Source organism: Chiloscyllium punctatum, chromosome 1 (assembly GCF_047496795.1).
Source record: "Chiloscyllium punctatum isolate Juve2018m chromosome 1, sChiPun1.3, whole genome shotgun sequence".
NCBI classification, from domain to species: Eukaryota; Metazoa; Chordata; class Chondrichthyes; order Orectolobiformes; family Hemiscylliidae; genus Chiloscyllium; species Chiloscyllium punctatum.
Window position 1 is genome coordinate 2,643,370 of NC_092739.1, and position 24,870 is coordinate 2,668,239.

At 42.9% G+C, this 24,870-nt stretch overlaps 1 long non-coding RNA gene across 3 annotated transcripts in view; it reads left to right on the plus strand.

Moving 5' to 3' along the window:
• Nucleotides 1-1,841: 1,841 nt before the first annotated feature.
• The window catches only part of LOC140453018 (uncharacterized), a 38,396-nt gene continuing 15,367 nt past the window's right edge, over nucleotides 1,842-24,870 (plus strand). Inside the window, exons 1-6 of one of the 3 annotated variants that reach the window (XR_011960446.1) lie at nucleotides 1,842-2,009; nucleotides 3,573-3,674; nucleotides 11,393-11,499; nucleotides 14,243-14,325; nucleotides 16,988-17,074; nucleotides 20,801-20,905. This is a non-coding gene — a long non-coding RNA (uncharacterized lncRNA). Of the gene's footprint in view, nucleotides 2,010-3,572; nucleotides 3,675-7,577; nucleotides 8,208-10,707; nucleotides 10,772-11,392; nucleotides 11,500-14,242; nucleotides 14,326-16,987; nucleotides 17,075-20,800; nucleotides 20,906-24,870 lie in introns of those variants that run through there. The other 2 variants (XR_011961404.1, XR_011960871.1) reach the window with 2 other exon arrangements.

The window sequence follows — 24,870 nt, forward strand, 5'->3', positions numbered from 1 at the left end:
AAAGGTGGGGAATTATACACAAGTTAGCTTATTCTCTGTAGTGGGAAAGATGCTTGGGTCTATTATCATGGAAGAAATAGCAGGGAATCTTAATAGAAATTGTCCCATTGGACAACAGAGCATGGGCTCATGTAGGGCAGGTCATGCTTCATAAATCCTTTGGAATTCTATGAAGACATTTCGAGCAAGGTGGACAACAAGGACCCAGTGGATGCGGTGTACCCGGATTTCCAAAAGGCCTTCAACAAGGTGCTGTTCAAGAGGCTGTTGCATAATGTAAAGGTGCATGGTGTTAGGAGTAGAGTATTAGCATGGATAGAAGATTGGTTGACTAACAGAAAGCAAAGTGTGGGGATAAATGAGTACTATTCTGGCTGGCAATCAGTGACTAATAGTGTGCCTCAGGGATCAGTGTTGGGTCTGCGATTATTTAGAATTGATACAGATGATTTGGAGTTGGGGACCACATGTAGGGTGTCAAAGTTTGCATATGACACTGAGATGAGTAGCAGAACAAAGTGTGTGGAGGACTGTGAAACTTTGCAGAGGAACAGAGATACATTGAGTGAATGGGCAATGGTCTGGCATTTGGAATAGAATGTTCATAAATGTAAAGTCATACTGTTTGGTTGGAGTAACATTAAAAAAGAGATTATTATTTGAATTTTAAAAAGTTGCATCATTTGCTGTGCAGGGGCACCTGAGTAACCTTCTGCATGAAGGTTAGTCACCAGGTACAAAAATTAACTCAGAAAGCAAATGGAATTTTGGCCTTCATTGCTGAAGGGATTGTGTTTAAAAGCAGAGGTTGTGTTCCAGTTGTATTGGGTGCTGGTGAGGCCACACCTGGAGTACTGCACGCAGATTTTGTCTCCTTACTTTCTCAAGGATGTACAGGCACTAGAGGGGGTGCAGAGGAGGTTAACTAGGTTGATTCTGGAGTTGAGGGAGTTGTCTTTACAGAGACCGAGTAGATTCGGATTATATTCATTGGAAATCAGAAGAATGGGAAACATATAAAATAATGAATGCAATGGATAAAACAGGAGTAGAGAGAATGTTTCCACTGGCAGGTGAAGCTAGGACAAGAGGGCATCACCATAAGACTAGAGGCAGCAAATTTAGGACTGAATTGAGAAGAACTTCTTGACCTCTGTGGAATTCATTGCCCAGGGAAGGAGTTGATGCTAGTTCATTTTTCTTCTTTTTTTTCTTTTGTGACCAGCACTACCCTTCACATCAAAGGGCAATGCTGTGTGATTAGAATTCCTGTTTATTTTTTTTTCTTACTTTAACCCCCACACTACCGCCTAAGTGCGGTAGTGCTTACTTTTATTCCCCAGCACCCATGGTGTGTGTGTGTGCAGGTGTAAAACACAGTGAAGGACACAAAGTGCACAAATCTTTATTCAAGTAAATGTTTTTCAAGCTAAGGTAGCTTTTTAAAAAAGAATTAATTAATTAATTAAGGGATATGGTGAGAACGTTGGTAAATGGTTCTGCGTCCACAAAATGATCAGCCATGACCTTAATGAATGGCAGAGCAAGCTCAAAGGGCAGGACGGCCTTCTCCTGTTCCTAGTTCTTTTGTTGTTATATTTTGCATTCCTCCCGCACTCTTGACTTTCAGGTGCTGGTGTTAGATTAGGATGGACAAAATTAAAATTCACAGAACACCAGGTTATAGTCCAACAGGTTTCTTTGGAAGGACTAGCTTTGCAGCTTCTTCATCAGGTGGTTGTGTGATTTTTAACTTTGTGTCTCACTCTTGTAACTGATAAACAGCAACAAAAGCCACGAAGCAGTGGGCATGCTCCAGGCAACAATGGTCCCTTGGTAGTTGATGTCAGCGGAAGACCAATGGAAAGGCAGGGGCACAGCTGGAGGACCTGGCGGGGCATTTGGTCCTCCGACCAATCAGAGTAAATGAGGGACGGGACTAGACTATACCACGTGATCATCCTCGCGGTGGGAGCGGATGTGCGGGACGTGTGGATGGAGAGCTGTTGGTAAGGAAAGCAATAAACAGCAGAAAGTGGGAGGGAAATGGTGTTGGTATGGGCTGAGAGGTTTTACAAACATTTGGTGCACATCGGAAAATACAAATTTGAAACTTACAGTCCCGTTTTTGCAGTAAACTGGAAAATAACCTCATTGTGTGATCGCCGCCATCTTTATTCGGGGCAAAGATTCACTGGACACGTGCGCGGCCGCCAGCTTTGTTGGGGGCAAAGTTCAGAGGTGTTTATGTGCAGCCCTCCCTGGTAGAGAGTCATAGGGCAGGATTTACCCAGAGCACATTCAAACCCAGAGAAATTGATGTTTTTTTTCTTGGATTTGTTTCTTCATCCATTTAAATGATTTGGATGTGAATAGAGCCGGTACTGTTCGTAAGTTTGCAGATGACACCAAAATTGGAGGTATTGTGGACAGTGATAAAGGTTGTCTCAGGATACAATGGGATATTGATCAGATGGACCAATGGGCTGCGGAGTGGCAGATAGGGTTTAATTTAGATAAATGTGAGGTGCTGCATTTTAGAAAAGCAAATCAGAGCAGGACTCACACTGAATTGTAAGGTCTTGGAGAGTCTTGCTGAACAAAGAGACCTTGGAATGCAGCTTCATAGCTCCTTGAAAGTAGAGTCACAGGTAGATAGGACAGTGAAGAAATTGTTTGGGATTCTTCCCTTCGTTGGTCAGAGCATTGAGTAAAGGAGCTGTACAGGACATTGGTTAGGCCACTTTTGGAATATTGTGTGGAATTCTGGTCTTCCTCTTATCAGAAAGAGGCACCGAAACATGGAAGGTTTGAGAATTGATTTTTTTAAGGATATTGCCAGGGTTGGAGGATTTGAGGTGCAGGGAGAGGCATAATAGGCTGGGGCCATTTTCCCTGGAGTGTCATAGGCTGAGGTGTGATGTTGAAGAGGTTTATAAAATCGTGAGGGGCATGGATAGCGTAAATAGACAAGGTGTTTACCCTGGGGTGGTGGAGCCCAGAACTAGAGGATAAAGATTTAGGGTGAGAGAGGAAAATTCAAAAGGAGCCTAAAGGTCAACCAAAATTGTAACATTTAAAAGGCATTTGAATACGAAGGGTTCAGAGGGATGTCGGTCAAGTGCTGGCAAATGGGAATAGTTTAGGTTAGAATATCTGGTTTGCATAGATGGGTTGGACTGAAGAGTCTGTTTTTGTGCTAGACATCTCTGACTGTGGGATCATAAAAGTGAATACTGCTCTGATTGACCTCTGGGCTCCTTGATGTCCACTTGTTCGTTATCTAGCTTCCTCAGTCTCACATGAGTGTATTTTTGCCATGTTTAGTATTTTACTACTACGTTCACAGACCTTTTCATAAATGGATTGTCCACTGCTGCCCGACTCCTGACCGTATGCTGCTCCATTATCAGATTATTTTTTCCACAATATCTTTGACAGTCAAGAATTCTTGTTTTCCAATAGTGAATGGATTTTTCTTCCATTTCTGACAGTCAAATTCTGCACCATTTTCATTCCCTATAATTCATATTGCACTCCCTGAAACATCATGTGTATTTCTCCTTCCACAGATACCAGTGATCATTGCCAAAGCCCTGTTGCCTGTGGAGAGGGTGATGTTTGACTTCCTTGTACTGCTGCAGTTGGTATGGTGAAGGTGCTCCCACAACGTGGTAAGAGACATTACAGATTATTGACTCAGCGATAGTGAATTTAGAAGATATCTGTACAACTCAACATGTTTTTAATTTCACAAAAATATTGAGAACTTTTGACATAAGGCCACAGCTGGAGAATATTATGTCCAGTGACCAAAACCATTGCCAAATGAGCAATTTTTCAGGAATGCCTTAAAGGAGGAAAGCAGATCTTAGAGGGTGGGAATTCCTGACCAAGTTGCCTTGGAATCTATAGAAACAGTCACACAGCTGAACTCAAAAATAAACACATCATTGGGAGTCTAAACTAAGTTATTGAGATATGAAAGGGTGTGTGGTGCAGGAAGATAGGAATGATTACAGCCAGGAATTAAGTCAAGGGTGTGAAAGTAAATTGTTGTTGCTTATAAATGGGAGCCTTTTGATGGATCAGCAGGTTCTGGTACAAGTGAGCACTTGGGCGGTAGAGTTTTCAATATTCTGGAGATTATATGGAGGGTGATTGTGGGATGCTGGCCAGGAGTGGGTTTAGATAATGAAATCTAGAGTTAACAAAATAAATGAATCAGAGTTTCAGTAAATGAGCTGAGACTGTGGTGAGGTCAGGTGATATCACTGAAGTCGAAATAGTGGTCTTGGAGTGGGACTGGGCTATCACCCTCACCTCACCTCTGGAATACAGCTGTTTGTCAGTTTGTGAAACAAGTCTGTAACAAGATCAGGAACTGAGTGGCCCTGGCAGAACCCAAACTGGGTGTCACAGAAGGTTATTGCTGAGCAGCTGCGTGACAGCACTGTTGATGACACCTTCCATCACTTCACTGCTGAGTGAATGTCGACTGATGGAGGGAAATTGGCTGGGTTGACTCTGTCCTGCTTTTTTGTGTTGAACATCCTTGAGAAATGTTCCACAATGTCAGTAGGTGCCAGTGCTGGACTTGTCTTGGTGGGCAGCAATTTCTGGAGCACAGCCATCAGTATTATTGCCACAATTTTGGTCGAGCTGACAGTCTTTACACTACTTCTCCATTTCTTGATCTGATTTGAAAGAAGTTTTCAACCAAGTTGATTCACGTCTGTGATGTCAGGGACCAATGTAGAAGGCTCATCCACTTGGCACTGCTGGCTGAAGATTGCTGCAAATGCTGTTGTCTTGTCTGTTGCATGGATGTGTGAGAGCCCTCCATCAGTAAGGGTGGGGATATCTGTGATGCTTCCTGCAGTGAGTTGTTTAATTGTCCATCACCATTCCTGACTAGGTGTGGCAGAACTGCAGAGCTCAGATCTGATCCATTGGTTGTTGGATCACATAGTTCTATTTGGTGTTGTTTGCACTGTTTGGCATGCAGGTTGGGTAGCTTCACCAGGTTGGCACCACATTTTTAGGTATGCCTGGTATTGCTCCTGGCATGCCCTGCGGAACTCTCCATTGAACTAGGGTTGATCCCCTGGCTTAATGTTCATGGTTGCGTGGGGAATATACCAGGCCATGAGATTTCAGATTGGGCTGGAGTACAGTTCTGCTGCTGTTTTAGCCCACAGTGAGACAGAAGGGTCAAGAGGGCTGATTGTGTTGTATTTTCCAGTGCATTGGTAGATGTAATGTGGTCCATCCAGTTTCATTCCTTTGTTGAGACTGTGCAGTGATTAATACAATGAGTGATTTGATGGGCCACTGTCAGGAATGCAACTTTTAAAAAAAGCTGTTGTGATTTACACATGAAAGAAGTGAAACTATCATGGTATTCGAACAGATGAAAGCCTAAACAGACAATCAAGGCATTTTTCAATGGATAATTTCAGTTACATGACACTAAATTTTTGCTATAAATTCTGTGCCTTAGAATTGTGCCCTCCACAATGAAGGAGCGGTGCTAAGAAAGCTAGTGTGCTTCCAGTTAACCCTGTTGGACTGTAACTTGGTGTTGTGTGATTATTAACTGAGAATATGACCACACTACTAACAGGGCTGCATGTAAACAGGCTCAGTCCAGTTAATCAATACATTCAGAAGGATTTCTTCCAAGTTTGATGACGCAATATTCGTCAAAACCGTCAACTTCAACCTGCAATGTTGCTCTTAACAAAAACGTCAGGCTGACACAAAGCTCCCCACCCCACTGCAATGTGGTAACTGGGCCTGGCCCAGGAATTGGAACTGGGACATTTGTGGACTGTGATCTCAAAGGAAGCAAGCAAACACAATTCTGACAGATTAGTTCTCAAAGATGAGTAGCAAGTTTGAGACAAGGCCGGTGGTATGCTGCCTTGTACTTAGCTTAATTGCATTTCTTATTTAAAGTCGTGTTTTGCAAAGTATAAAGAACTATGTGTTTGTTTTCCATGGTTGGAGAGTTTTATCCGAGTTGATCACAGTTGCTGCCTCTCGCTCCCCAAGTCAAATCATAGGATCTATAACAAAACAATAAACTGCAGGTGCTGGAGATCTGAATCCCAGAAACAAAGTGCTGGAGAAACTCAGCAGTTCTGAGGGCATCGGTGAAGAGAAAAATAATGTTACATTTCAATTTCAGTGACTCTTCGTCTGAATGGACAAATGGTCATGAGACTTGGAGCTTCCAATGTTTTATTCCCCTCAGAGATGCTGCTGGACCTGGGGTTCTCCAGCACTGTGCTTTCTATAGTGAACGTTATTTCCAAAACCGATCAGAAAAATACTAATCTCCAAAAGTGAAAGGTTCATTGCAAACATGAGCATAGTTTCCACACTTGAGTTACACAAGCACGTCTCAGTTTAAAAACAAGATTTAACTCACAATAATATTCCATCTCAAAATTAGCCAAGTTACACCAGTAATAAAGCTCATCCACCCAATGAGGCACTTCAGCACAACATCCTGCAGTGTTGCACGCAGCCACCTTTTACCAAAGAGTGATCACATGTCACAAAATTGAAGGCCAAGAGCATGTCTCTTTAAAGGAGCTGAAGTCAAACTCAATTTTTGGAAGGATTTTTATTAAATCTGATTGAAAATTTAAATCTCAGAGCATAATCTTTGCTCTTTTAAACAAAGTGTGTGGGAAACATCCCTCATCTTGCTAAAGGTTCAGTTCAGTCTGATACATAGAGCCAAAGGTCAAGCAAACATCACACTTTCCATTCACTTCTACAAAGGGCTGACATCACATTTCTTCAGGATTTAATGAATTTTATAAATTGTTTGGAAAATCATTTGTCACGTTAAAGAACTGGACAATAAATGTCATTGTATACAATAAGAGTGAAGCCTGTGACAGCAGATTTAGCTTTGGAGGGTAGTGTATGTGCTTTCTAAATTCTGGGAGCACTTTGGGAGACTGCTCCCAGATGGTGATAGTGAGCATATCTGGAATGCACTGTTTAGATTTGGGAATCCTTGGGTAGAGAATCTGTGGTTTCACTAATACTTGGCTTGCGTTGTTGGTGTACAGTAAGCAATTCATAAAGTTACTTATGTATTTTTGTTGACTACCTGAATGGTATTCAAATCTGCCAGGTTGCCTTCAATAGTGTGAATGCATCTATTGTAAATGTTTGGAGTATTCCAGAACTGCCCAGTGCTTGGCAAATTCAGGGGGGACAAAAAAATCACATTTCGTAATTTGAAATTAAGAATCCAAGAGGATGTAACCACTGAAGTATTCAATTCAAATAGTTAAATGGAGTGCTCGCATTTAAAATACCTGTTATCCATAGGAATGGATGGACTGACAATTGGGACCAAATTCCTGGCTGGGGAGTGTGAAATGTGCTTTGATAAAGTCACCTGCATTTACCAACAATAATTTGGCAAGCTCGGAAATTTAAAAAACAACACGAGTTTCATTGCTGCTCCAGTCGCGTCACAAGCTCTGTGAAAAAAAATAACAATGTTCAGGTTTATTGCATACACTCTGAAACACGTGTTTCTTCTACAGATCCTGCAAGTTTCCCCAATGAGCATAGTCCATCCAAATGATGTTGCTAACTTTGGCCAACTCATTTCTTTCCGAGTCTCTATAACCTGAAGACTGACCAGAAGCAATTACTCCACATATGTGGGAACATTACCGACGAGGATTTTTTTCCTTCAGAATTGACTTCCATATATTCAAAGTCCAGAAAAAATAAAAAGCTTGTTACCTTTTATAGAGGAATGATTCAGTGGGAGTAAAACGCTAACCTTTTGCTTCATAATCAAGCTACCTAAATTTTAAAAATGAACACTTCTTAATAGTTCGCTAGATCCTAATGAAATATTTTGTGCGAAACAAATCACATGATACATAGTTATTCAGATAACAAAACAAGTTTGTTCATTGAAGAACCCAGAGGAAAAGGTCATGAAACAATGTGAGTTTGATACACCTCAATCATCATTTTTCGTGCATTCTCTGAATAAATTCTCCTTTTCCTCCTCGAAGTATTCAACTTCTTGAATAATTGAGAGAATGAAGTCACAATTGTACAACACAAAATCAGACCCTTCAGTCCAACTTGCCCATGCTGACCAGATATCCAAAATTAATCTAGTCCCATTTGCCAGCATTTGTTCCATATCCATCTTAAACCCTTTCTACTGATTCAGTTTATTTTACTTTATCAGCACGTGAAATAATGACATTTTTTTTTCTTCCAACATTGGTTAAAGAAATTATAAGTTTATTCATCCAAGTTAATTTTGTAATCTTTCACAAAGAAAAAAGTGAAAACAACATTTGGCTGAGTGCAAAACAAAATACTGCAGCTGCGTGATATCTGGGAACACTGTAAAGGTGAGGCACTGATACTGCACAAGTTTGTCAGCACGGTTTCAATTACTGACAATAATTTAGACTTCACATAGTTAAGGTAAATGTGAGATATCTGAATTTCATGAATTGGTTCTAATTGCACTTTGATCAACAAAAATTATTCTTGGTTTAAACTTCTCAAAAGAGAAAGTGACGACCAAAGAAGCTGGATATCAGAGTCGAAAAGTGTCATGCTGGAAAAGCACAGCAAGTCAGGCAGCATGCGAGAAGCAGGAGAGTTGATGTTTCAGGCATAAGCCCTTCATCAGGAATCACAGGCTTCAGAAAAATAACAGGCATAGACTTATGCCAATACATATGTAGAAGGGTCAGATTAGAGACTAATTTCAGATTTGGTACCATTCAGTGCAACATTTCAGAATGATATTTACATGTGTACCTAAAAGAGAAGTTGTCTAAAATTACAAGCTCTAGGATGATTATAGGATTAAACCTGGAAATAAAGCTGGTGACCCAGAATGGCAAAGTGAAGTCCCATCAGTATCGCCTTGGGCAGTGTCAAGTAAGAATTTGAGAGCAGAGTTGCCACTTTGGTGTAACCTGCAGTCTGGCCAAATTGCAGCAAAAATCTGTTCAATTTTATCTGCAAACTATTGAATGCAAAATCCTCCTTGCACAATAATGAGGCAGCATTTTGGGATGTCATTTTTAAAATATATTATTTTCAAAGTTACTCACAATTAAGAGTGATCACTTGGTGCTGTCTGCATAACACAGTACGAAAAGGAATTAATAGAAAAAACATTATAACCCAAATTCAGAGTCATTAATTCATTGATATTGCATGGGTCCAGCATTTATAAGTAATCAATTTTTTAAAATAAATACAGATACATTTACTAAATATATTGGAGTACAGTCAAGTTTCTTACTGAACAGTGACAGGATTGGACAGAGTCTGCATGGATTTAAGAGAGGGGAATCATACTTAGCAATTCTACTGAAAGAATCTACAGAGTCAAATATTAAAGTAAGAAATTGCAGGATATTTAGAAATGCTTATCATTAAACATGGTAGACTGGGTTTTGTGAAAGCGAAACTATAATTGACAAATTTGCGACAGTTCATTGAGGAGATAACAAACAGGGCTGATAAAGGGCAATCCAATGATGTTCTGTATTTGGATTTTAAAAATGCAAATGATAAGGTGCTACATAAAAGTTATTTGCACAATTTAGGAGCTCACCGTATCGGGGTAATGTATTAGATTGGACTGAGGATTGGTTAACCACACTGGCTGTTGTTGAGTCCTCACTTGGAGTACTGTATACAGTGTTAGCTGCCATATTTAATAAAGGATAAACTAACATCGGAGACCATTCAAAAAAGATTCACTTAGCTGCTTTGAGGACGAAAGGGTTGGCCTATCAAGAATAGATAAGCAGGTGTGATCTTATGGAAACAAGATTCTGAGGAGCTTGACAGGGTAGATGTTGACTAGATCTTCTAGCACCAGTGAAGTCTCATTACATAAGGGAACATTCATTTTAGAAAAAGTAAAGAATTTTTTTCTCTCAGTGAATGGCTAGAATTTTCTCGCCCAAACAATTGTGAAAGTTAAATGTGGGAGGGGAATAGTTGGGTTACTCTTTGGAGGGTTGTTCTGGCTTGTTGGGTTGAAGGGCCTGTTTCCACATAGTAGGGAATCTGTGATTCTGTCTCAAATTATTTTAAAAGAGGGCAGATAGATTTTTGAAATATTGAGCAGTTGAGGGCTATGCGGATCAAGCATAAAAGAGGTGTTGAGGTCTAGGTTGGCCAAGCCATGACCTGATAGAATGGGGGAACAAGCTGAAGGCGATGAGTGCCCTACTCCTGCTCCGATTCCTTGAGGCTCCGTTTCATGTTTTTTTTGTTGTTTCCAAAGAAGAGCGTGATACAATGTGCTAAAGATCTCAGATGTTGTGAAAATGGGGTGTTTTTGTACTGGTTCAGCTGGCATTGATTCATCAATCACAGCTATACAGTCATGTGTAGGAAGGCAATTCCCTCCATGAATAAAGGAAATCTACTGCAGAGCTCACACAAAGGGAATTCTTACCCTAAGTAAACTCTCCCATCACATTACCCAACATATCAGCAAAAGCAGGCCGCACTGTGCAAGCTACAGCCAACAAAGTGACCCGCGGGTGATTGATGTCAGCACCGGACCAATGAAAGGACGGTGGGCGCAGCTGGAGGACCGAGCGGGATGTTGGTCCTCCAACCAATCAAAATAAATGAAGGGCGGAGCTAAACTAAACCATGTGATCACCCTCGCGGACAGAGCAGAGTCGCCGCAATGAATGCTCGAGAAGTTATGGAGAGAAAGGATTCGGTGAGGAAAGAAATAAACAGGGAAACGGGAGAAAAACTGTGTTGCTATGAGCGGAGAGGTTTTACAAACAAATTGTGCACGTCGGAAAACACAAATTTGAACGTCCCAGTCCCGTGTTTGCAGTAAATTAGGACTGGCCTCAGCGCGGCTGCAGACCTTTATTCGGGACAAGGATTCACTGGACATGTGCGGAGCCGCCATCTTTGTAGGGGGCAAGGTGCAGCCAGGCGCATGTGCAGCCTTTCTCTCGTATAGAGTTATTGGGATTACAGCAGCCAATACTGCTCTGATTCACCTCTGGGCTCCCTCATGACCACTTTGTCAATATCTAGCTTCCTCAGTCTCCAACCATGGGTGTATTTTTGCTCTGTTTACTACTGTATTATTACTTTTATAGACCCTTTGTAAATGAGTTTTTCACTGCGGCCCAGCCCCTGACCATGTACTGCTCTATTATCAGATTACTTTTTTCTTGAATATATTTGACAGTCAAGAATTCTCTTTTCCAACAAGCAAGTGTATTTTCCCTTCCATTTCTGACGATCACATTCTGCACCATTTTCATTCCCTGTAATCCATTTTGCACTCCCTGAAACACCAATTGTGCTTCTCCTTCCACAGATACCAGTGATTAATGCCAAAGCCCTGTTGCTTGTGGAGAGGGTGCTGTTTGACTTTCTTGTACAGCTGCAGTTTGTGTGGTGAAGGTGCTCCTACAATGTGGGTGGGTAAGTGGCATTATAGATTATTCATTCAGCAACAGTGATGATTTGAAAATAATGTCCAAATCAACAACCGTTTGTATTTTTATTATCATGCTTATAATTTCTCAAAAATACTATTGAGAACTTTAGACATAAGGCCAGAGATGGAGATATTAGGTCAGGTGACCAAAAGCATTGCCAAAAAGCAGGTTTTGAGGGATGTCTTAAAGGTGGAAAGCAGACCTGTGAGGTTTCGGCTGCGAATTTCAGACCAAGCTGCTTCAGCAACTGTAGAAACAGCCACACAGGTGAAGTAATGAATTAACAAATGGTTGGGAGTCTCGAAGAAAATGGGTTGTCGAGGTCTCAGTGTGTGTGGTGCAGGGAGCTAGGGATTATCACAGCCAGGAATTAAATCATGTGTGAGAATTTTAAATTGAGGGATATTGGCCAGGTGCTGGCAGGTGAGACTAGATTGGGTTGGGTTATCTGGTCGGCATGGACGGGTTGGACCGAAGGGTCTGTTTCCTTGCTGTACATCTCTATGGCTGTATGTTAATTATAATTAGGAGCCTTTTGATGAATCAACAAGCAGAGATGTAGACTTTCTTGAGATTACAGGGAGATTGAATGTGGGAAGCTGGCCCTGAGTGTGTTTGGAAAATGAAGTCTGGAGATAACACAAGGTGGATGAAAGTATATGAGCTTAGACAAGGGTGGAATCAGCTAGAAATACTGGTCTTGGAGTGGGACTGAGTTATCACACTCACCTCACTTCACCTCTGGGATTCAGCTGGTTGCCAGATTGTGAATCAGGGCGGTAACACAATCGGGAGCTGACTGGCCCTGGTGGAGCCTAAAATGAGCGTCGCTGAGCTGACTGTTGCTGAGCAGCTGCTGCTTGGTTGCCCTGTCGATGACATCTTCCATCACTTTACTGCTGATCGAGTGTAGACTGACAGATGGAAATTGGCTGGGTTGGATTGCCCTGTATTTTTGTGTTGAACATCCCTGGGCAATGTTCCACATTGTCGGTAGATGCCAGTGCTGGAGCGGTACGTGACTTGGTGGGTGGCAAGTTCTGGAGCACAAGCCATCAGTATTATTGCCGGAATATTGGCAGGGCCCCGTAGCCTTTGCACTACTTAACCATTTCTTGATGTTATTCAAACTCAACTGAACTGCTTTAAAACTCACATCTGTGATGTTGGAAACCACTGGAGAAGGCTGAGATGGATCATCCCACTTTGCACTTCTGGCTGCAGATTGCTGCAAATGCTGTCATCTTATCTGGTGCATGGGTGTGTGAGGCCCCTCCATCAGTAAGGGTGGGGATGTCTGTGATGCTTCCTCCAGTGAGTTGTTTAATTGTCCATCACCGTTCACAACTGGGTGTGGCAGAACTGCAGAGCTCCGATCTGTTCCATTGGATGTAGGATCACTTAGCTCTGTTGCTTGCTGTTGATGCTGTTTTATATGCAGTTAGTCCTGCTTGGTCGCTTCACCCAGTTGGAACTTCATTTTTCAGTCTGCCTGGTGCTGCTCATGGCATGCCCTCCTTTCCTGTCCATTGTAATGGGTGAGTGCGGGATTTACAAACCCATGAGATTACAGATTGTGCTGGAGTACAGTTCTGCTGCTGTTGATGTCCCATAGTGCCTCAGAGATACCCAGTTTGAGATCCTCCATCTCTTCAAAGTCTGTCCCATTTAGAACCATGATAGTGTCACTCAACACGATGGAGGTTTTTCTCAACTTTAAGGCAAGACTTTGTCTCCAAAAGGAATGTGTGATGGTCGCTCGTACTGATACTGTCATGGACAGATGGATCTGCAGCTGGTCAATTCATAACAATGAGATCAAGTATGTTTTTCCCTCTTGTTGGTTCCCTCACCACCTGCTGCAGACTCAGTTGAGCAGCTATATCCTTTAGAACCTGGCCAGCTCAGTCAGTAATTCTGTTGCAGAGCTAGTCTCGATTGTGGACATTGAAATCCTGTACCCAGAGTATATTTGACACCATTTTATTGCCTCAGTGCTTCCTCCAAATGTTATTCAACATGAAAGAGGAGTGATTCATCAGCCAAGGGAGGACGGGACGTGGTAATCAGCAGGAGCCATGAGACGTCCTGGTCTCCGGAGCCAATGCTGTGTACTCCCAGGGCAAATCCTCCCTGTCTGTACACCACTGTGCCTGGTCTGTCCTGCTGGTGGGACAGGACATATCCAGAGATTTCAGGAGAAAGTGAAGACTGCAGATGCTGGAGATCAGAGTCAAGAGTCTGGTGCTGGAAAGCACAGCAGGTCAGGCTGATGAAGGGCTTAGGCCAGAAACGTCGATTCTCCTGCTCCTCGGATGCTACCTGACTGTTGTGCTTTTCCAGCACCACACTCTCGATATCAAGGAATGGTGATGGTGGAGTCTGGTCATTGTTTGTAAGGGATGATTCCGTGGGTATGACTTTGTCAGGCTGTTCCTTGACTAGTCTGTGAGACAGCTCTGCACATTTTGGCACCAAAAACCATATGTTAGTGAGGAGGACGTTGCACCATCGAGGGGGCTGATTCTGTGGTTGTAATTTCTGGTGCCTTGTTAGTTGCCAACTGGTCCATCCAGTTTCATTCCTTTGTTGAGACTTTGCAGTGATTAGTACATGAGTAGCTGGCTGGGCCGCTGTCAGGTTGGCAGGACTTTTTTCGCCACTGACAATGGTTTCATGGAGATCAGGAGATTCCTAATACCTTGTTTTTTTTTTCTTGAATTCAGATTCCACCATCTGCCAAGATGGGATTCGAACCAGGACTTCAGCTGTTTGTTTTAATATTCTGGGTAAAAGCTAAATACATCAGGTTTGTTCATTCATTTTAAATATCACTAACCCTGGTTTTGTTTCTTTGTAAAACACTGCCCATCATCCTGTCTCCTCCATCCTCCCCTCCAACAACGAGTGAGGAGCACATGGCGTTTTTCTGTCACTAAGACTGAGATAATCCGATCTGCTGCTTCTCTCCCTCCCACTAGCCCACTGAGCCAAAATGCTTCACGTGGTATTCCTGGTTTTGTCCTAAACCTACATCTTTCTCCAGTGTCTTATCAAGCCTTATCAGAGCTCACCTTGACCCTTTACCCTAATCTCGCTAAACTCACTTCCCAACTCTCTCTCCTCCACTGCCGCCTCATCACTCCCCCACCCCCCCCCCCCCCCACCCCCCCCCCCCACCCCGCCAATTCATGGATAATGTTCCTTGTTCTGTCTGTTGGTCTTTTTTTTGGTTATGTCCTTCTCTCCCATTTTGTGAAAAACTTATATTTGACCCCATCTCTATTGCTACTGAAACCCCTGACCCACATGTGTGTTGCCTTAAACTTGAATCCAAAACAGAACCCTTGATTCCGTGACTCAGAATCTGGTTTCCGTTTACCCTCAGACACATCCTCTCAGTATTTATCCTGTCAAACCCCTTTAGAATCCCATCTGTCTCAATGAGATCACCTCTCTTTCTCCAAAATCCAGTGAGTAGAGTCCCAACCTTTTCAGCCTTTATTTAAGATAATCCCTCCAAACTAAGGATCATCTCATTGAATCTTCCCTGAAATGCCTTCAATAAAATGACACATTTCCTTATCTAAATGGACCAAAACTGCTCTCATTACTGCAGATATGGTGGTCTCACCAGCACTTCCACACGTTACTCTCAGGTATATACTCCAAACTCTAATAATGAAAAACTTTGAAACAAAACATTCCATTCCCCTTCCTGATTCCCTGTTGTAACTGTGTGGTAGCTTTCTGTGTTTCCTGAACAATTACCCCTGGTCCCTTTGTGGTGCAGCTTTCTACAGTTTCCACCATTTAAATAGTACTTTGTTCTTTTATTATCTCCTCCAAAATGAGCAACTTCCCATTTTTCCCAAGTTACACCCCATCTGGCAACTTGTTGCCCCCTTCTCCTGTGCATCTCTCTCTTTTCATAATCCTCTTAGACCTTTACAGTTATGCATTTTCTAGGAGATATCCCCCCTTCCCATTCTTCCAAACATTTACTGGGAGCACTGGGCAGTGGGAAGCAGACAGAGTTGCTATCTTTTTAGGGATACGCTTTGGAGTGATTGAGAGGATCTTCCTACCCATTGGTCAGGATGGAGACAACTTGCCCATCGTTAGACATTAGCCTTTCACCCCCATGTCTTATTGATGAGGCAGAGCGGCAGCACGGAATGAAAGAAAAGAAAGTAATTCTTGTTCCCCATCTCTCACAGACGCTTGGATCATTTTCTCCAATGTGTCAAAGAACTGCTGTGTTCAGTCACATGAGATCTCAAGTTGGAATCTCCTAGAAACCCACAGATTTCCCTTTGAGTTGACTGCTGATGTCCTCAAGCGTAATATGTACAGTAATCCTGGGCCACGAAGAGGGGATGGTGTGAGGTTCTAACTTGAACTGATAGTGACATATTTTATAAACTTATATTACCGGATATTACAGGTGGACATTCAGATGGTAATCTCAGTAAATATTCTGCTAAACTCTGATTGAATTACTCAGTATATTAGGATCTGTGTGTGTGAGTATTGTGTTCCAGACCAATCCCATTTGCTACTTAAAAATTCTCCTTTGAATCATCGCATTCTCTCAAAAGGTCTCCCCAAACCTTCAATGTGTCATGTAATCCTTTTATGCTGACCTGATGAGTGTAAGGTTTATTATTTGAATGTGTAATTTTTGTATAAGGATGTCTCAGAGAGGGAGAAGAATATTCTTAAAGGGGAGAATAGCCATTTTGAGGGGAAGCTGTTGTTTACTAGTATCAATGACATAGGAATAGAAGAGTTCACATTATTGGATCATTGGAATCTCTTGTGGGGTAGAATTGACCTCCATCAGAAGGATGGATTGTACTGGCACTGGAAGGGAACAGTTGCTAGTGCTATTCAGGAGGCATTAAACCAGTGAAGGAATGTGGGTAAACCCAGAGAGAGAGTGAGGGAAGAGCTCAGTCTGACGCTGGTACAGTTCAGATGTCAAACAGTCAAGGCAGACAAGGACAAGGCACAGAATGGGCAATTACACTGCATTTATTTCAATGCAGGAGGCCCGATACGTCGGGCAGAGGAGCTCAGGGTATGGTTTTGAACATCTCACTGGGATATTATACCAATTACAGAGGCATGACTTAATGATGGATAGGACCAGCAGCTTAATGTTCCAGTGTATAGATGCTAAAGCAAAGATAGAAAGGGGGCAACAGAGCAGGGGGAGAGGTATTTTTGATTAGGGATAACACTACAGCTGGGCTACAAGAGGGTATTCCTGGGAGTACATCCAGGAATGGTTTACACGTGGAACTGAGAAATAAGAAAGGGATGATCTCCTTATTGGGATGGTACAATTGACCTCCTTCCCCAATAGTCAGCTGGGAGTTGAGAAGCACATTTACTAAGAGATCACTTATCTGTAAGAATAGTATGGTTGTGTACAAGACTTGACCTTCTTTGTTATTCATTCACAGGATGAGGGTATCACTGGCTGGGCCCAAAGGACAGTAAAGAGTCAACCACATTGCTGTGGGTCTGGAGTCACATGTAGGCCAGACCAGGTAAGGATGGCAGATTCCTTCCCTGAAGGATATTACTGAATTGATGAGGGTTTTTTTTCGCAATAATCAACAATGGATTCATGGTCTTTAATAGATTCTTAATTCCAAATTTTTATTGAATTCGCATTTCACTGTCTGCCGTGATGGGATCCAAACCCCGGGCCCCAGAATGTTATCTAGGTGACTGGATGATCCATCTAGTGATAATCTCACTAGGCAATTTGGCAGGGTGAGTGACTGAGGTATCCGTGGGGCAGCACATCAGCACCAAAGATCCCATGGTCTTTGCCGAAGATAGAAAGGGCTGGGGAGGGAGATATATCCCTGGTGGTGGGGTCTGATTGTAGGTAGCCGTCATAGCAGAGGTTAATGGAGATTAGTGGGTGGCAGGTGAGGACCGGGGGATTATATTCTTATTGTGGTTGGAGGGGTGGGTGGGAAGGCAGAGTTACAGGAAGTGGAGGATATGCGTTGGAGTGCATTGTTGATCAAGTGGGAGGGAAATGCGGTCCTTGAAAGAGGAAACCTTTCTGGGATGTCCTGGAGTGGAATTGCTTCTCCTGGGAGCAGATGTGGCAGAGGCGGAGGAATTAGGAGTACAGGATCACGTTTTTACAGGAATATACTCGAGGGTAATCAGGAGAGCAAAAAGGGGACTTGGAATATCTCCAGGAAATAGTTTAAGGAGAATCCAAAGAGATTCTACAAATACATTAAGGATAAAATAATAACCAGAGTGCGAGAATAGGACCCCTTAAAGATCAACAAGGCCATCTATGGAACAACAGGTGGTGGGAGAAATACCATGCTATTCTATTCTAGAGAGTTTGGAGAAATAAATAGTGATAACTTGAAAAGTGTCTATATTACAGAGGAGGAAGTACTGGATGTCTTAAACAGTAGCAAGGTGGATAAATCCCTGGGACCTGATCAGGTGTATCCCAGAAATTTGTGGAAAGCTAGGAAGGTGGTGGCAGTGCCCCTCCCTGAGGTATTTATATCATTGTTTGTGACAGGTGAGGTTCTGGAAGATGGGTTATTATTTTAAAAAGGTGGTAAGGAAAGGCCAGGGAACAAGAGAACAGTCAACCTAACGTCAGTGGTAGGTAAGTTGTTGGAAGTGATTCTGAGGGACAGGATTTACATGTATTTGGAAAGACGAGGATTGATTAGGGATAGTTAACATGGCTTTGTGTGTGGGAAACTCTCTCTCTAATTTAATTGAGTTTTTTTGAAGATGTGACAAAGATGATTGATGAATGCAGACTGTGAACGTTGTCTATATGGACACTGAATGATGTTCCACAACGCAGACTGGTTAGCAAGGTTAGATAACATGAAATGTTGGGAGAACTAGCCATTTGGATACAAAACTGGCTTGAAGGTAGGAGGCAGAGGGTGGTGATGGAGGGTTGCTTTGCGGACTGGAGGCCTGTGAGCAGCATTGTCCTGCAGGAATGGATATTGGGTCCTTAAATACATGACTTGGATATGAATATATGAGATATGGTCAGTGGGTTTACAGAAGACACCAAAATTGGAGGTGTAGTGGGCAATGAAGAAGGTTAGTTCCGAATGCAACAGTATCTTGACCAGATGGGCCATTGGAGTGAGGAATGGCAGACTGGGTTCAATTTAGACAAATGTAAGCTATTGGATTTTGGAAAGACAAATCAGGGCAAGACTTGTACACTTAAAGTCCTTGGGAATGTTGCTGAACATAGAGACCATGGAGTGCAGGTTCACTGTTCCTTGAAAGTAGAGTCGCAGGTAGGCAGACTAGTGAAGGTGGTGTTTAGTATGCTTCTATTTATTGGTCAATGCATTGAGTACAGAAGCTGGGACCTCAAATTGTGGTTGGACAGGACATTGATCAAGCCATTTCAGGAATTCTGTTTTAAGTTCGATATTCCCTGTTCTGGAAAGGATGTTGTGAATCTTGAAAGAGTTCAGACAAGATTTACAAAGACTTTGCTAGGGTTGGAGGATTTGGGCTACAGGGAGAGGCTGAATAGGCTAGGGGTTATTTCCCTGGAGAGTCAAAGACAGAGAGGTGACTTCATGGAGATTTATAAAATCATGAATGGCATGGATAAGGTGAACAGCCAGGGTCTTTTCCCCGCAGTTAGGTGGGTTCAAAATAAGATCACATGGGCTTAGGTTGAGAGGGCAAAGATTAAAAACGGATCTAAGGGGCAAAGTTTTCAAGCTGTGTGTGGTGTATGTGTGAACTGAGCTGCCAGATGAAGTAGTGGAGTCTGATACAATTACAACATTTGAAAGGCATCCGATTGGGTACATGAATAGGAAGAGTTTCCAATGATCCGGACCAGTAACTGGGAAATGGGGCTCCATTTGTTGAGGATTCCTAGTTGTCATGGACAGATTGGACCAAAGGTCTGTTTCTGTGCTGTACATCTCTATGACACTAATAAATGAAAATAAGATGTGTTCCTCTTTTGTGGAGAGCTAGCAGAAGCACAGATAATTGTCCTTGGAGCTGAGAAGGTTAAGCAGTGATTTTGACCAGGTGCAAATTTGTTTCTAGGATATCTAATCTGCAGAGAGAGGGGAATTGTTAACAATGTCACAATTTTAGTAACTATTTTCAGGTAATTGGCAAATAATGTGAATATGTGAACATTATTTTATTCAATAAGTTCTGTGTATCTGGACAGTCTAAATGGCAGCTGGACACAGACTCAGCAGTTATTCATAAACAGATTTGGAATTTTACTTTTTAAGGGAAGATTTTGGGGGCTATGCGCAAATGGGAAGGGAATTGGGACAGATTTGCAGCATCTCCAGAGGTAGAGGGTACATCCCAAATGGAATGAATAGCCCCAGCCCCTGTGCTCTGTGATACTGCCCCATTGATTGTGAATGTTGAAGCTCATCCCAGGGCAGAGAGAGGGAGGATCCCACCACTCACCTCACAATGGGCCTCGATGATTGATGTCAGCGCAGGCCAATAGGGGGCAGAGAGCAGTACTGGAGGACCAGGTCGGACCAGTTTGTCCTCCAACCAATCTGAGTGAATGAGGACATCCTCAAGGCTGGAACTAAAGAAAGGCACATATCGCAGAGATTGCAGAACTGGAGGACATGAGATAGGGAGCGTTCTGTGGCTGCTGAGGAATTATATAAATAAGGAAGAATTGTGAGGCTGGATGAGGTGACAGTGATCGGGAGAGTTGAGGATGGAGGAATTTAGAGTTAGTGAGGATTAGAGTCATAATGTTATACAGCAAGGAAACAGGCCCTGTGGTCCAACCAGTCCATGCCGACCATAATTCCAAACTGAACTAATTGTACCTGCCTCCGCTTCGTCCACATCCATCCAAATATTTCCTATTTTTGTACTTATCTGAATGTCTTTTAAATATTGTAATTGTATTCACAGCTACCACTTTCTCTGGAAGTTCATTTCACACGTATAATTTTTTTTAAAAAACTCTAATGTCTTTTCTCAAATCTTTCTAATTTCTTCTCAAAATGAATGCACCCGAGTTTTGAATCCCCCTCTCCCCCGGCTATTCACCTTATCTACACTCTTTCTGATTTTTTAAGCCTCTAACAAGGTCACCCCTCAACTCGTGCACGCCAGTGAAAAATATTCCCTGCCTATCCAGCCTCTGCTTAAAACACAATCCCTCCATTCATGGCAACATGCTGGTAAATCTCTTCTGAACCTGCTCCAATTTAATAATATCCTTACTATAACAGCACAACCAGAACTGGACAGAGTATTCCCGAAGAGGCCTCCCCAACGTTCTGTACATCCTCAACATAACGTCCCAACTCCTGGACTCAAAGGTCTGAACAATGAAGGTAAGTGTGCTCAGCAAAGCACCTTCTTCACCACCCTGTCTATATGTAACACAAACTTCAAAGACGTGAAGCTCTCAGTCTCTTTGTTCCCATATCACTACTCAAGGCCCTACTTTTATTGAGTGTAAGTCCCACCCTCGTTTGTTTTGTCAGGATGTTATATTTTGCATTTATTCCAATCCAAAAAATTTTCGACTATAAAGGCTGTAGGAGTATAATTAAGAGGGAAATCAGGAGGCAAAAAAGGGACGTGAGATAGCTTTGGTGCATAGGGTTAAGGATAATCCAAAGGGCTTTTGTAAATACATGAGGAACAGAAGGCTAACTAGGGAGAAAATAGAGACCCTCAAAGATCAGCAAGGCAGCCATTGTGTGGAGCTGCAGGCAATGGGCGAGATAGGAAACAAGTATTTTGCATCAGGGTTTACTGTGAAGAAGTACATGGGAGATATAGAATGTGGGGAAATAAATGGTGACATCTTGAAAAATGTCCATATTACAGAGGAGGAGGAGGTGCTCAATGAGTGGCTAAGAAGCTGGTGCAGGGGCAAAGGATTCACGTTTTTTGGATCGTTGTGATCTCCTGGAGTAGAGTTGACCTGCAAAAGAAGGATGGATTGTACCTGAATTGGAAGGCGTCTAATATCTAGGCAGGGAGACTGGCTGGTGATACTCGGGAGGCATTAAACCAGTGAGGGGGTGGGTGTAAACCCAAGAGGATAGTGAGAAAAGAGGTATGTCTGAGGCTGGTACAGTTCAGAAATCAAATAGTCAAGGCAGGCAAGGGCAAGGCACAGAATGAAGTCGGACTGAGCAGTTGCACTGCATTTACTTCAATACAAGAGGCCTGACACAGAAGGCAGATGAGCTCAGGGTATGTTTTTGAACATGGCACTGGGATATTATAGCAATTACAGAGGCATCACTCAGGGATGGATCGGGCTGGCAGCTTAATGTTCCAGGGTATAGATGCTACAGGGAGAATAGAAAGGGGGACAAGAGAGGAGGGGGAGTGGCATTTTTGATTCGGGATAGCATTATGTTTTTGCTTAGGGAAGATATTCCTGGGAGTACGCCCAGTGAAGTTATTAGGTGGAACTGGGAAATAAGAAAGGGATGATCACCTTATTGGGGTTTTCTGCATGGATTTCGTCCGGGCGCTCTGGTTTCCTCCCATTGTCCAAAAATGTGCAGGTGGGGTGGATTGTCCAGGTTGAGTTGCCCATAGTGTTCAGGGATGTACAGGTTTGGTGGATTGTCCAGGCTGAATTGCCCATAATGTTCAGGGATGTGTAGGTTGGCTGGACTTGGGAAATGTAATGTTACAGGGGGAGGTTAGGAGGCTCTCCAGGTCAGTATCAATGTGATGGGCTGAATGACCTGCTTCCACACTGTTGGGAGTCTCTGATATTTCTACTAGTTTTAAAAGAGTTACAGAAAATAATATACCAGATCTAAAAGTTAAGGTTCTGAATTGGACAAAGGCCAATTTTGATGGCACAAGGCAAGAACTTTCATCTGGCCCCTCAAGCCTGCTCTACCATTCAATAAGATCAGGGCTGATCTTTTCATGGCCTCTGCTCCACATTCCTGATCTCTCACCATAACCCTTAATTCCTTTCCTGTTCACAAATCTACTTTTTGACCTTAAGATAGTCAAGTCGCTAACCTAAACTGCTGCACTCAGCAGCAAATTCCACAGATTCACAGATTTAGCTGAAGAGGTCCAACCTGAACTCAGTCCTAAATCTGATACCCCCTTATTTTGATGCTCTGCTCCCTAGTTTGACCCGCCCCCAGCGGAAATCACCTCCCTGCTTCTATCTTATCTACACTGTTCATAATTTATTTTTTTCCCCATCCAACTTCCCATACTTCGAAATTCCAATGAGTATACTACCAGTTTCCTCAATCCCTCCGCATACACCAACCCTCTGAAATCCTGACTGAAACGAGTGAACCTCCTCTGTACTCCCTCCACTGCCAGCACATCCTTGCTAATGTAAGGGGACCAAACTTGTACACAGTACTCCAGGTGTGGCCTCCCCAGCACCCTGTACAGCTGCAGCCTAACCATCCTCTAGCAATGAAGGACAATATTCCCTTCACTGCCTTATTTACCTGCGGTACCTGCAAACCAACTTCCTGTGATTCATGCACAAGGACACCCAGCTCCCTCTGTACAGCAGCATGTTGCAAGTTTTCACCATTTCATCATCAGTTTGCTGTTAGTCTGACTAAAATGGATGACTTCACATTTCCCAACCTTGTCCTCCATCTGCCAGATCCTTACCCACTCACTTAGCCAATCTGTATCCCTGTGCAGACTTACATTGGCCTCTGCAGACGTTGCTCTACCACTCATCTGAGTGAAGTCTACCTTTCATGAATCGATGCTGTGTCTGCTCAATGAGATAATTTCTATCCAGATAGCTCCCTATTTCTTCCTTAAGAGATCGGGCATTTTCCCCACCAAAGAAGTTATGGTAACAGGTCCGTTTTAAAATAGTCGCATCACATTTGTAGACTGCCAATCTGTCAGATCTGTCCTAGAGTCCAACAAATTTTAGTGAATTATCACGAGTGCATTTGCTATTTACCCTCAGCCATCTGTTAACGTCCCCTGGGATGCATTCCATCACGGCCAGGCGACCCATCTATCTTTAGGCTGTTATCTTGCCCAGCATTACCTTTTTACTGAGAATGATTGCTTCTCTGTCCTCATCTGCCATTGCGTCCATAGGCCTACGACAACGAGAGTACACCGACAGTATGATCCTGTTAAGGCATTAATAGGTAGTGTAGGGAATGCTGCCTGTTGTGAGAAATGGAGAGTCTCATCAAGAAAATGAAGGAGGGATACGGCAGGTGCAGACATCTGTGTTTGTGTGAATTCCTGGAGGAGTATAGGGGCAGTCGGAGTATACTGGAGGGAAAACAGGAGAGCAAAAACGGGACATGACAGAGCTTTGGGAAATAGGTTCCCAGAGATTCCAGAAATACACTAAGGATAAACGAGTAACCGGGCAGAGAATAGGGACCCTCAAAGATCAAGGAAAAGCTCCTGTTTGTCCTTGATAAGTATATACCTGTCAGGCAGGGAGGAAGCTGTAGAGTGCGGGAGCTGTGGTTTACAAAGGAAATGGAATCTCTCTTCAAAAGGAAAAAGGCGGCTTATGTTAGGATGAGATGTGAAGGCTCAGTTAGGGCGCTTGAGGGTTACAAGGTAGCCAGCAAAGTCCTAAAGAAAGAGCTCAGAAGTGCCAGGAGGAGACATGAGAAATTGTTGGCGGATAGGATCAGGGTAAACCCTAAGGCTTTCTATAGGTATTTAAGGAATAAAAGAATGACGAATAAGATTAGGGCCAATCAAGGATAGTAGTGGGAAGTTGTGTGTAGAGTCAGAGGAGATAGGGGAAGCACGAAATGAATATTTTTCAACAGTATTCCCTTTAGAAAACGACAATGTTTTTGAGATTACTGAGATACAGGCGACTAGACTAGGTGGGATTGAGGCTTATAATGAAGAGGTATCAGATATCCTGCAGAGTGTGAAAATAGATAAAAACACATCCGGCCCAGTGAACTTATCCTAGGATCCTCTGGGAAGCCAAGGAGGAGATTGCCGAGCCTTTGGCATTGATCTTTAAATCATCATTGTCTACAGGAATAGTGCCAGAAGACTGCAGTATAGCACATGTGGTTCCCCTGTTCAAGAAGGGGAGTAGAGACAACCCTGGTAATTATAGACCAGTGAGCCTTACTTCAGTTGTTGGTAAAGTGTTGGAAAAGGTTATAAGAGATAGGATCCACAAAAGAATAATTTGATTAGGGATAGTCAGCACGGTTTTGTGAAGTGTAGGTCGTGCCTCACAAACCTTATTGAGTTCTTTGAGAAGGAAACCAAACAGGTAGATGAGAGTAAACTGGTTGATGTGGTGTATGTGGATTTCAGCAAGGCGTTC